The sequence below is a fragment of the Bombus fervidus genome, unplaced genomic scaffold, assembly GCF_041682495.2.
Source record: "Bombus fervidus isolate BK054 unplaced genomic scaffold, iyBomFerv1 scaffold0117, whole genome shotgun sequence".
Classification (NCBI taxonomy): Eukaryota; Metazoa; Arthropoda; class Insecta; order Hymenoptera; family Apidae; genus Bombus; species Bombus fervidus.
The window spans coordinates 15001-27500 of NW_027212679.1; the positions used below are offsets into that span (position 1 = coordinate 15001).

The window sequence follows — 12500 nt, forward strand, 5'->3', positions numbered from 1 at the left end:
TTCGTTCGTCGTATCATGTTCGAGCTAAGACTCACGCAAGACACCCGTAACGATCTCCGGTTTTTAACGCCCGTCCTCTTTGTATAATATATATATATATATATACACGTGTTATGTATAATATATCTCCCGTAGCCGTTTCTCTCTTCTCGACGATTCCAGCGGTTCCTTGTTTTCGCCTGTTATTGCTGGCACAGAGATCGAACACGCGACATGTATATAACATATCGGTTTCTTTGCTCTGTACCAACGACGAAAACGCACGGGAACTCACGCAAGTGGAAAAGCGAGCGCGAGACGTACACAACGGGGTGAATTTATTACTCGGGGACTGGACGACCGGCGATACGTTAGGATGCGCGGTCCAGCGATAGACGACGAAGAGACATGGGATGACCAACGATCTCTTTTTCTCTAATACTCGGAGCGCCGAATCGCCTTAAAGCAAAAAAAAATCACACGCGCGTACGTCGTACGTACGGCGCGTGTATACCTCGTCTCTAATCAAGTTTCGTTAGTCTTTCTCGAGCCTCGCCAAAGAGGATCGTTCTCTTCCTCTGCGCGATCTCTCCGTGCCAATGTCAGAGATTATTCTCTTTCGCACGACGACGAAAACGACTATTTTCGACGATCCGAACAACTTTGTAACGGACTCACATGCACATCTTAAAATCGAGTACAGAAACGTTGCGCAACACCGTGAGCTTTTCTCTTCTTCGTCACCCTTAAATATAGCCGATCGTAGACGCACGCTAGATCGTAACACACTTTTCGTTGATTTCCGACGAACGTGGCTTTGGGCCAGGCGCGCGGGCAGAGAGATACGCGACCGACGGGGAAAAATTCGTCCCGATACATGTACGCGTACTCTCCGATCTCCGCGCAACGCTGGGGATCATCTCCCTAAGTCATCAGCGTTCGAAGAAATCTCGTGTGTCCGTTCCCGGATCTACGGCTTTCTCTGGGTTCGCGAAGAACAGAAAAAAGCACAGAGGATGAAAAACGCAACGACGACCCATCGATGCGACGGTCCTCGTTGTCTTCTCGTCAGTCGTCTCGCGCCTGCAGAATACATCTCTGCCGCACGAACAGACGGAGTGGGTATTCGATCCCTGGGGCTGTACGAGTAAAAACATCTTGATGAAAAGACGGTTGTGTTTCTTTAAGGCACACAGTTTTTCGTTACGCCACCAAGTTTAGGTTTAGGTTTTAATATCTTGGTTCTCTTTTCTCTCCTCTCTCGACTGACTTTGTTCAAAAATATTTTTGCTTTCTCTCAGTCTCGCCAAAAATTCATTTAAGACGACGTCGGGGGCGCGGTCATTCGTGCTTATCGAAGACTAACAAAACGTAGCAGAGGCTGATACAAAAAGAAAAAAAAAATCGGCCACGAAGAAAACTCGCTCTGTGTATCTCGATAACCGCGTCGACGACGACGGTTCTCTCCGCGCTCTTTTAATTCGTATCCTTCTTCTTGCGCTTCGTCCGACTCAGAAACGTTCGTAAAACACGAACGACGGCGGGTTGTCAAGCCAAGAAGGGACAGAGAAGAGACGGAGGTAGTTTTGCGAGTCTCCCGTGAACGCGATAGATTTTTCATATATATTTGTATCGAGAGCATGCGTACGCCGGTCTCCACACGATCCAGCGACGAACGCCGACGAACGTCCAACAATCGCTCGTACGTCGCGTACGAGCCCTCGACCGCTCTTTAATTCGTATTCTTTTGCTTGGCGCTCGTCCTCCGACTCAGAAACGTTCGTTTAAAGATAAAACGAACGACGGCGGGCTGTCGACGAGGCAAGAAAGAACAGAGAGATACGGACCGAGAGCAACGATACGCAACGCAAGCAGTCTTAGGTTTACGTGAGCAACCCTCAGCCAGGCGTGGTCCAGGAATTGTATCCGTGGACCGCAATGTGCGTTCGAAATGTCGATGTTCATGTGTCCTGCAGTTCACACGTTGACGCGCAATTAGCTGCGTTCTTCATCGACCCACGAGCCAAGTGATCCACCGTTCAGGGTAATCGTTTATGCATGGATTTTTGTTTGTGTACTCAGGTTTTTGTACTCTTATTCTCGGTTCGAAAGAAGCCGATATCCGACAAACGTCCGACCAACGGGAATCGAACGCGCGGAAGTCGCCATATGATTGACGACACGAAAATACGTTCGAAAACGAAATCGGACGGACTGCGCGACGACACACGCAGCCCGCCGACCGGGCGTAAAGTGCATTATAATATATAACAACCAACGAGATCGAAGCTCCGTTCGTCAGGAAACGACGGGGATATAACACCCGATTCTGAATCCTCTGTACAGCACACGATCTCGCGAAGAAAGCGCACGGTGGCTAGCCCATGATATATATATATGTTCGTTCCTCTCGTCCAGTTATTCGAAGCAAACAGCCGATATGCATCTCCATCGTTCGGGTAAAAAAAAATCGATGGGACGCGCACGGTCGTAGTCTTCCTCGCGCGGTCGTTTCTTCCCGATAGCCAGAAGCAGAGTTTGAAAAACTCTAGCGACGGAACGAGGCATTAGACTCTCGACAACGAGGATACAGACACGGCCGGCGGTCCCCTCTGAATCGACTTCGGTGGTTCAGGTAAAAATAAAAAAAATCGATGGGACGCGCACGGTCGTCCTTCCTCTTCCTCGCGCGCGGTCTATTCTTCCCGATAGCCAGAAGCAGAGTTTGAAAAACTCTAGCGACGGAACGAGGCATTAGACTCGCGACAACGAAGATAGAGAGACGGCCGGCGGTCCCCTCTGAATCCACTTTGGTCGCTCAGGTAAAAATAAAAAAAAATTCGAAAGGGACGCGCACGGTCGTCCTTCCTCTTCCTCGCGCGGTCTTTTCTTCCCGATAGCCAGAAGCAGAGTTTGAAAAACTCTAGCGACGGAACGAGGCATTAGACTCTCGACAACGAGGATAGAGAGACGGCCGGCGGTCCCCTCCGAACGGATGGCGACAACGACGACTAAAGCGCGAAAAATCGCGACGAAAAGGAACGCATCTCCGTTCAGGTGTATGTGTGTGCGTGCGTTTAAAAAAAATTCGATGGGACTCGCAGCCATCGGCCTCGCGCGGTCGTTTCTTCCCGATAGCCAGAAGCAGAGTTTGAAAAACTCTAGCGACGGAACGAGGCATATGACTCACGACAACGAGGATATGGACAGGCGGTCCCCTCTGAACGGGTCGACGAGACGATGGTAAAAGAGACGAACCGGACGAAACTTCCGTCGATCAGGTAAAAATAAAAAAAAATTCGATGGGACGCGCACGGTCGTCGTCGTCGTCGTCTTCCTCGCGCGGTCGTTTCTTCCCGATAGCCAGAAGCAGAGTTTGAAAAACTCTAGCGACGGAACGAGGCATATGACTCACGACAACGAGGATAGAGAGACGGCCGGCGGTCCCCTCTGAATCGACTTCGGTGGTTCAGGTAAAAATAAAAAAAATCGATGGGACGCGCACGGTCGTCGTTCCTCTTCCTCGCGCGCGGTCTATTCTTCCCGATAGCCAGAAGCAGAGTTTGAAAAACTCTAGCGACGGAACGAGGCATTAGACTCGCGAGGATAGAGAGACGGCCGGCGGTCCCCTCCGAACCAACTTCGTCTAGTTAAGAATCGTTATACTCTTTACCATCACTCGCACTGGTATATATCTTTTCGGGCCAACATCCACGCAATGCGTTTTCGTTCTAGGTTACCCGATCCACGAGTACGAACGTACAACGTGGTTTCGTTTTGTCGAACATCGTATATCGTTCGCCGTTGAAACGAACGACAACGAAACGACATAGGAAGAACGAACGCCCTTTGGGTAGGAAGCACGTTTCGAGGAACGACGAGAGTTTGGAGAGACGCGCGAGATAGCTGGAGACGCGCAGATATAGGTATCCATGGATCTTCGAAGAGAACCTTCGAAGATATATAATTCGGTATCCTATTTTTCTGCGGCTCGCTATTCGCGTTCTTTCGCTCTCGTCGACGACTCGTTATAGACGCTTCGTTCGATCCCAAAGAGCAGTCTTCCTTATGTCCCGTTGCTAGGAGGTGAGGCCTACGCAACGCAACTACGAAATATAGAAGAGGTGTGAGCAGTGATCTCTCCGACACGAGGCACTTTAGAGATTTTAGTTTATATATTATATTGTTCGTTCGTTGGATTTCCACGATGCAAATACGAAATACGAGATCGTGACGGCGGGTCTTTCTGTGTACGACCTCACGCAGGCGCCTCGATCGCATTTCTCATTACACGTGGTTTCCACTGTAACTTTTAGTTTTTTCGATATGTGTTCAGCTCAAGTTCCCTCACATATCGTTATTATTATTATTATTATTATTATTAATAGTAGCGGTTTCGTGTTATAGGATTCGGAGACGGCGGGTCTTTCTGTGTACGACCTCACGCAAGCGCCTCGAGAATCTTTTTAAGTTTTCCGTGTGTTATATTATTCGGAGACGGCGGGTCTTTCTGTTTACGACCTCACGCAGGCGCCTCGAGAATATTTTTAAGTTTTTCGTTTGTTATAATATTATTCGGAGACGGCGGGTCTTTCTGTGTACGACCTCACGCAGGCGCCTCGAATTATTCGTGTAAAAGTATATCTCTTCATCCCGATGATCGAGAGAGAGTGCCACACTCTTCGTATAGTTTCGTAACTGGAGCGTCTCCCACCTCCTTATTGTAAAAAATTTGGCTTTTGTCAAAGTATATAGCTTGTTAATACGTCGTATATACTTTGTGTCGATATAGGAGGAGTACGGCTCCTTACCGACGATATTATATATATTTTATTATACAGTGTTCAAGTCAAATATATTCTTTGTGTTTTTGTATTTTTCGTTAATGATCCTTCCGCAGGTTCACCTACGGAAACCTTGTTACGACTTTTACTTCCTCTAAATGATCAAGTTTGGTCATCTTCCCGGTAACATCGGCAATGCTTATCACATTGGCCGCGCACCAGTCCGAAGACCTCACTAAATCATTCAATCGGTAGTAGCGACGGGCGGTGTGTACAAAGGGCAGGGACGTAATCAACGCGAGCTTATGACTCGCGCTTACTGGGAATTCCTCGTTCATGGGGAATAATTGCAAGCCCCAATCCCTAGCACGAAGGAGGTTCAGCGGGTTACCCGGGCCTTTCGGCCAGGGAAAACACGCTGATTCCTTCAGTGTAGCGCGCGTGCGGCCCAGAACATCTAAGGGCATCACAGACCTGTTATTGCTCAATCTCGTGCGGCTAGAAGCCGCCTGTTCCTCTAAGAAGATTTGTTTGTACGTTGGTAGTAAAAACCCGCCGACCGAAGCCGGGGGCCTTCGAGATACCATAATTTACGTCTATTTAGCAGGCTAGAGTCTCGTTCGTTATCGGAATTAACCAGACAAATCGCTCCACCAACTAAGAACGGCCATGCACCACCACCCACCGAATCAAGAAAGAGCTATCAATCTGTCAATCCTTCCGGTGTCCGGGCCTGGTGAGGTTTCCCGTGTTGAGTCAAATTAAGCCGCAGGCTCCACTCCTGGTGGTGCCCTTCCGTCAATTCCTTTAAGTTTCAGCTTTGCAACCATACTTCCCCCGGAACCCAAAAGCTTTGGTTTCCCGGAAGCTGCCCGCCGAGTCATCGGAGGAACTTCGGCGGATCGCTGGCTGGCATCGTTTATGGTTAGAACTAGGGCGGTATCTGATCGCCTTCGAACCTCTAACTTTCGTTCTTGATTAATGAAAACATTTTTGGCAAATGCTTTCGCTTCTGTCCGTCTTGCGACGATCCAAGAATTTCACCTCTAACGTCGCAATACGAATGCCCCCATCTGTCCCTATTAATCATTACCTCGGGGCTCCGAAAACCAACAAAATAGAACCGAGGTCCTATTCCATTATTCCATGCACACAGTATTCAGGCGAAGGTAGCCTGCTTTAAGCACTCTAATTTGTTCAAAGTAAACGTATCGGCCCACCTCGACACTCAGTGAAGAGCACCGCGATGGGATATTAGTTGGACCGCCCCGCGAGGAGCTAAGCCCACCGATAGGACGTACCACATAATGCCAGTTAAACACCGCGAGCGGTGAACCGACACTGTGACACACAGATTCAACTACGAGCTTTTTAACCGCAACAACTTTAATATACGCTATTGGAGCTGGAATTACCGCGGCTGCTGGCACCAGACTTGCCCTCCAATTGGTCCTCGTTAAAGGATTTAAAGTGTACTCATTCCGATTACGGGGCCTCGGATGAGTCCCGTATCGTTATTTTTCGTCACTACCTCCCCGTGCCGGGAGTGGGTAATTTGCGCGCCTGCTGCCTTCCTTGGATGTGGTAGCTGTTTCTCAGGCTCCCTCTCCGGAATCGAACCCTGATTCCCCGTTACCCGTTACAACCATGGTAGGCGCAGAACCTACCATCGACAGTTGATAAGGCAGACATTTGAAAGATGCGTCGCCGGTGCTAGATGACCATGCGATCAGCACAAAGTTATTCAGAGTCACCAAAACAAACGATGGACGAACGGACGAGCCATCCGCCACCGATTGGTTTTGATCTAATAAAAGCATTCGTACCATCTCTGGTACGAATCTGTTTGCATGTATTAGCTCTAGAATTACCACAGTTATCCAAGTAAGTTTAAGTATGATCTAAGAAACCATAACTGATTTAATGAGCCATTCGCGGTTTCACCTTAATGCGGCATGTACTGAGACATGCATGGCTTAATCTTTGAGACAAGCATATGACTACTGGCAGGATCAACCAGGGAACTTTGTATTTTATATATATATTATATATTAGAGTCAAAAGACTCTCTTTTTAAAATAGCCTCAGAGTGTCGTAGGTGGGTCCGTAACACCGTACGACGAGACTTTTCGTTCTTAGTGAACGTTCGACGACACCCTTTTAATTCCCGTTGTAACGTCGAACGCCACTACTCTCTCTCATTTCGCCACTCTCTCTTTACTTTCTTTCGTTCGTTTGATTGTTTGTGTGGAATATTTTAAGATCATTCTGTTCATAGGATCATTCTGTAAGAATGGTTTGTTGGTTGAACGAATATGCCTTAGCGGTAAAAAGCACGTAAACTGCATGCTGAACGTACCGTCCTCGTAAGAAACATATTCGTTCGTTCTTTTGATATTCTCCAATCAGAAAGAACGCACTTCCTAAAAGGTAGTACGCTCCCCATTAGCCTTTCGTATGTTTAAAACGTACTGCGTACGCTATAACATAAGTTTTGGAACGGTCTCTGCCGAACCAGCATGAATTGATACTCAGTTAGTAACAAGCACACTGCCCTAACTTTTTTTAAAGTTAGTGCGAGCATACAGGATCCAGCTTCCCGACTAAGGGGAACCTTGCCACGTTATTTGGTCATTACGTCCAGGACAGCGACCCGCGGCGCAGCAGTGTAGAGAAAGAGTCGATACGAGAACGAAGGAACAGTCGAGAAATAGTAAAAAAGTTCACTAAGACTCGAGGAGCGGTGACTGAATTCTCAACCGAGGCCGTAGAATAGCCACGCGCTCGACGCTGTTCCGTCCGGACCGTCCGACTCGACGTGTCTCTTATAGATACCAAAGCGCCGGCCGGACGGTCGGCGCCGGCCGGGCCAGCGGCCGGGCGCTTACCATGTAAAACCTCCGTTAGAGCGTACCGTCGGACTTAGTCTCTGAAACGCTCGACCACTTTTTTCGAATAAACTACCCTTAGAAAACATCCTATCGTCGAGATATTTTAACGCACCGCTTATTTTAATATTTCAAACGAGTTTTTATCGAAAAATTTAATTTTTTTTTTTTTTTCAAAATCGCATCAGTAAACCACCTCTTTTAACGAATACGGACAAAAACCACGTTCTTAATCGATTAGAACACGTTAAAACAACGAGAAATATGCAAAAAAATATATACCTTGCAACGTTAATTAACGAAAAAATTAAACAAATATCGCAGTCGTGTCAGTTCGACGGACACTAATTTTTTAAAAAATTCGAAAAAAACGTTTAATCCAGTTGTATTTAATAGAGATATAACCGTTTCTGCAAAAATATTTATACCTTATAACGCTTTTTAACGAAATAACTCGAAATAAGCTTTTCGGACTTTTCCGCCGGCCGAAATTTTTCTAAGTCCCAACGTACCGTCGGACTTAGTCTCTGAAACGCTCGACCACTTTGTTCCAATAAAGTACCCTTATAAAACGTCCTATCGTCGAGATATTTTAACGCACCGCTTATTTTAATATTTTAAACGAGTTTTTATCGAAAAATTTAATTTTTTTTTTTTTTTTCAAAATCGCATCAGTAAACCACCTCTTTTAACGAATACGGACAAAAACCACGTTCTTAATCGATTAGAACACGTTGAAACAACGAGAAATATGCAAAAAAATATATACCTTGCAACGTTAATTAACGAAATAATTAAACAAATATCGCAGTCGTGTCAGTTCGTCGAACACAAATTTTTTAAAAAATTCGAAAAAACGTTTAATCCAGTTGTATTTAATAGAGATATAACCGTTTCCGCAAAAATATTTATACCTTATAACGCTTTTTAACGAAATAACTCGAAATAAGTATTTCGGACTTTTCCGCCGGCCGAAATTTTTCTAAGTCCCAACGTACCGGTCCAGAATGAGACAAAGTTCCAAAGGCCCGGTCGTATCCGTCCGTTTTTTTTTAACCTTCCACGGACGAAATAAACGTTTAATCCCGACGTAAAATACAATAATATAGCGATTTATATAAAAATATTCATACCTCATAACGCTTTTTAACGAAATAACTCGAAAAAACTTTTCGGTCCGAAATTTTTCTAAGTCCCTACGTACCGCTCGAGAATGCGACTAAGTTCCAACGTCCCGGGCGCGATCATACTTTTTTTATATAACTTTTCAGCGACGAAATAAATGCTTAATCCCGATGTAAAACGTCATTTTAAAGCGATTTATGCAAGAATATTCGCACCTTATAACGCTTTTAAGCGAAATAATTCAAAAAAACCTTTCGAATAAAAAATTTTTTTTTAACGTTTTCGGGACCAAATAAACGTTTAATCCCGACGTAAAATATAATAATACAACGATTTATATAAAAATATTAATACCTCATAACGCTTTTTAACGAAATAACTCGAAAAAACTTTTCGGTCGAAAATTTTTCTAAGTCCCTACGTACCGGTGGAGAGTATGACCAAGTCCGACGGGCCGAGTCGCGTCGGTCCACTATTTTTTTTTAACGTTTTCGGGACCAAATAAACGTTTAATCCCGACGTAAAATATAATAATATAGCGATTTATATAAAAATATTCGTACCTTATAACGCTTTTTAACGAAATAACTCGAAAAAACTTTTCGGTCGAAAATTTTTCTAAGTCCCTACGTACCGGTGGAGAGTATGACCAAGTCCGACGGGCCGAGTCGCGTCGGTCCACTATTTTTCTTTAACGTTTTCGGGACCAAATAAACGTTTAATCCCGACGTAAAATATAATAATATAGCGATTTATATAAAAATATTCGTACCTTATAACGCTTTTTAACGAAATAACTCGAAAAAACTTTTCGGTCGAAAATTTTTCTAAGTCCCTACGTACCGGTGGAGAGTATGACCAAGTCCGACGGGCCGAGTCGCGTCGGTCCACTATTTTTTTTTAACGTTTTCGGGACCAAATAAACGTTTAATCCCGACGTAAAATATAATAATATAGCGATTTATATAAAAATATTCATACCTTATAACACTTTTAAGCGAAATAACTCGAAAAAACTTTTCGGTCGAAAATTTTTCTAAGTCCCTACGTACCGGTGGAGAGTATGACCAAGTCCGACGGGCCGAGTCGCGTCGGTCCACTATTTTTTTTTAACGTTTTCGGGACCAAATAAACGTTTAATCCCGACGTAAAATATAATAATATAGCGATTTATATAAAAATATTCATACCTTATAACACTTTTAAGCGAAATAACTCGAAAAAACTTTTCGGTCGAAAATTTTTCTAAGTCCCTACGTACCGGTGGAGAGTATGACCAAGTCCGACGGGCCGAGTCGCGTCGGTCCACTATTTTTCTTTAACGTTTTCGGGACCAAATAAACGTTTAATCCCGACGTAAAATATAATAATATAGCGATTTATATAAAAATATTCATACCTTATAACACTTTTAAGCGAAATAACTCGAAAAAACTTTTCGGTCGAAAATTTTTCTAAGTCCCTACGTACCGGTGGAGAGTATGACAAAGTCCGACGGGCCGAGTCGCGTCGGTCCACTATTTTTTTTTAACGTTTTCGGGACCAAATAAACGTTTAATCCCGACGTAAAACTTAATAACATTCCCATTTATATAAAAATATTCGTACCTCATAACGCTTTTTAACGAAATAACTCGAAAAAACTTTTCGGTCCGAAATTTTTCTAAGTCCCTACGTACCGCTCGAGAATGCGACTAAGTTCCAACGTCCCGGGCGCGATCGTACTTTTTTTATATAACTTTCCAGCGACGAAATAAACGCTTAATCCCGATGTAAAACGTCATTTTAAAGCGATTTATGCACAAATATTAGCACCTTGTAACGCTTTTAAGCGAAAAAATTCGAAAAAACGGTTCGATTAAAAAATTTTTTTTAAAGTTCTCGGGACGAAATAAACGCTTAATCCCGACGTAGAAATACATAATATTCCCATTTATATAAAAATATTCATACCTCGTAACGCTTTTAAGCGAGATAACTCGAAATAACTTTTCGGTCCGAAATTTTTCTAAGTCCCTACGTACCGGCCGGGGGATCGACGAAGTGCCAACCTCCCGGTCATGTCGGTCCGGAGGGGGCAATTTTTTAAAAAAATAAAACGAAATCGTTACGTTCGACTAGAATTCGTCGAACCATAACGATTTCTATAAAAATATTCATACCTCGTAACGCTTTTAAGCGAAATAACTCGAAATAACGTTTCGGTCCGAAATTTTTCTAAGTCCCAACGTACCGCTCGAGAATGCGACTAAGTTCCAACGTCTCGGGCGCGATCGTAAATTTTTTACGGCACCTTTCGGGGACGAAATAAACGCTTAATCCCGATGTAAAACGTCATTTTAAAGCGATTTATGCAAGAATATTCGCACCTTATAACGCTTTTAAGCGAAAAAATTCGAAAAAACGGTTCGATTAAAAATTTTTTTTTAACGTTGTCGGGACGAAATAAACGCTTAATCCCGACGTAGAAATACGTAATATTGCTATTTATGTAAAAATATATACGCATCATAACGCTTTTAAGCGAGATAACTCGAAATAACTTTTCGGTCCGGAATTTTTCTAAGTCCCTACGTCCCGGCCGGGGGATCGACGAAGTGCCAACCGCCCGGTCATGTCGGTCCGGAGGGGGCAATTTTTTAAAAAAATAAAACGAAATCGTTACGTTCGACTAGAATTCGTCGAACCATAACGATTTCTATAAAAATATTCATACCTCGTAACGCTTTTTAACGAAATAACTCGAAAAAACTTTTCGGTCCGAAATTTTTCTAAGTCCCAACGTACCGGTCGAGAATGCGACTAAGTTCCAACGTCCCGGGCGCGATCATACTTTTTTTATATAACTTTCCAGCGACGAAATAAACGCTTAATCCCGACGTAAAACGTCATTCTAAAGCGATTTATGCAAGAATATTCGTACCTTGTAACGCTTTTAAGCGAAAAAATTCGAAAAAACGGTTCGATTAAAAATTTTTTTTAAAGTTCTCGGGACGAAATAAACGCTTAATCCCGACGTAGAAATACATAATATTGCCATTTATATAAAAATATTCATACCTCGTAACGCTTTTTAGCGAGATAACTCGAAATAACTTTTGGACCGGAATTTTTCTAAGTCCCTACGTACCGGCCGGGGGATCGACGAAGTGCCAACCGCCCGGTCATGTCGGTCCGGAGGGGGCAATTTTTTAAAAAAATAAAACGAAATCGTTACAGTCGACTAGAATTCGTCGAACCATAACGATTTCTATAAAAATATTCATACCTTATAACGCTTTTAAGCGAAATAACTCGAAATAACTTTTCGGTCGAAAATTTTTCTAAGTCCCTACGTACCGGTCGAGAATGCGACTAAGTTCCAACGTCCCGGGCGCGATCATACTTTTTTTATATAACTTTCCAGCGACGAAATAAACGCTTAATCCCGATGTAAAACGTCATTCTAAAGCGATTTATGCACAAATATTAGCACCTTGTAACGCTTTTAAGCGAAAAAATTCGAAAAAACGGTTCGATTAAAATTTTTTTTTAACGTTCTCGGGACGAAATAAACGCTTAATCCCGACGTAGGAATACATGATATTCCCATTTATGTAAAAATATATACGCATCACAACGCTTTTAAGCGAAATAACTGGAAATAACCGTTCGGTACGAAAATTTTTCAAAGTCAGACGGGCTCTCGAGCGTTGCTCGCTCGCTGCGCTCGCTCGAAAAAAAA

The 12500-nt window shown here is 43.7% G+C and overlaps 2 non-coding genes across 2 annotated transcripts; both read right to left on the reverse strand.

Moving 5' to 3' along the window:
• Positions 1 to 1871: 1871 nt before the first annotated feature.
• LOC139997581 (5.8S ribosomal RNA) lies at positions 1872 to 2026 on the reverse strand. Its single transcript, XR_011802938.1, has one exon. It is a non-coding gene; the product is annotated as a 5.8S ribosomal RNA (ribosomal RNA).
• A 2836-nt stretch (positions 2027 to 4862) lies between these two features.
• LOC139997584 (small subunit ribosomal RNA) lies at positions 4863 to 6786 on the reverse strand. Its single transcript, XR_011802940.1, has one exon. It is a non-coding gene; the product is annotated as a small subunit ribosomal RNA (ribosomal RNA).
• Positions 6787 to 12500: the final 5714 nt, after the last annotated feature.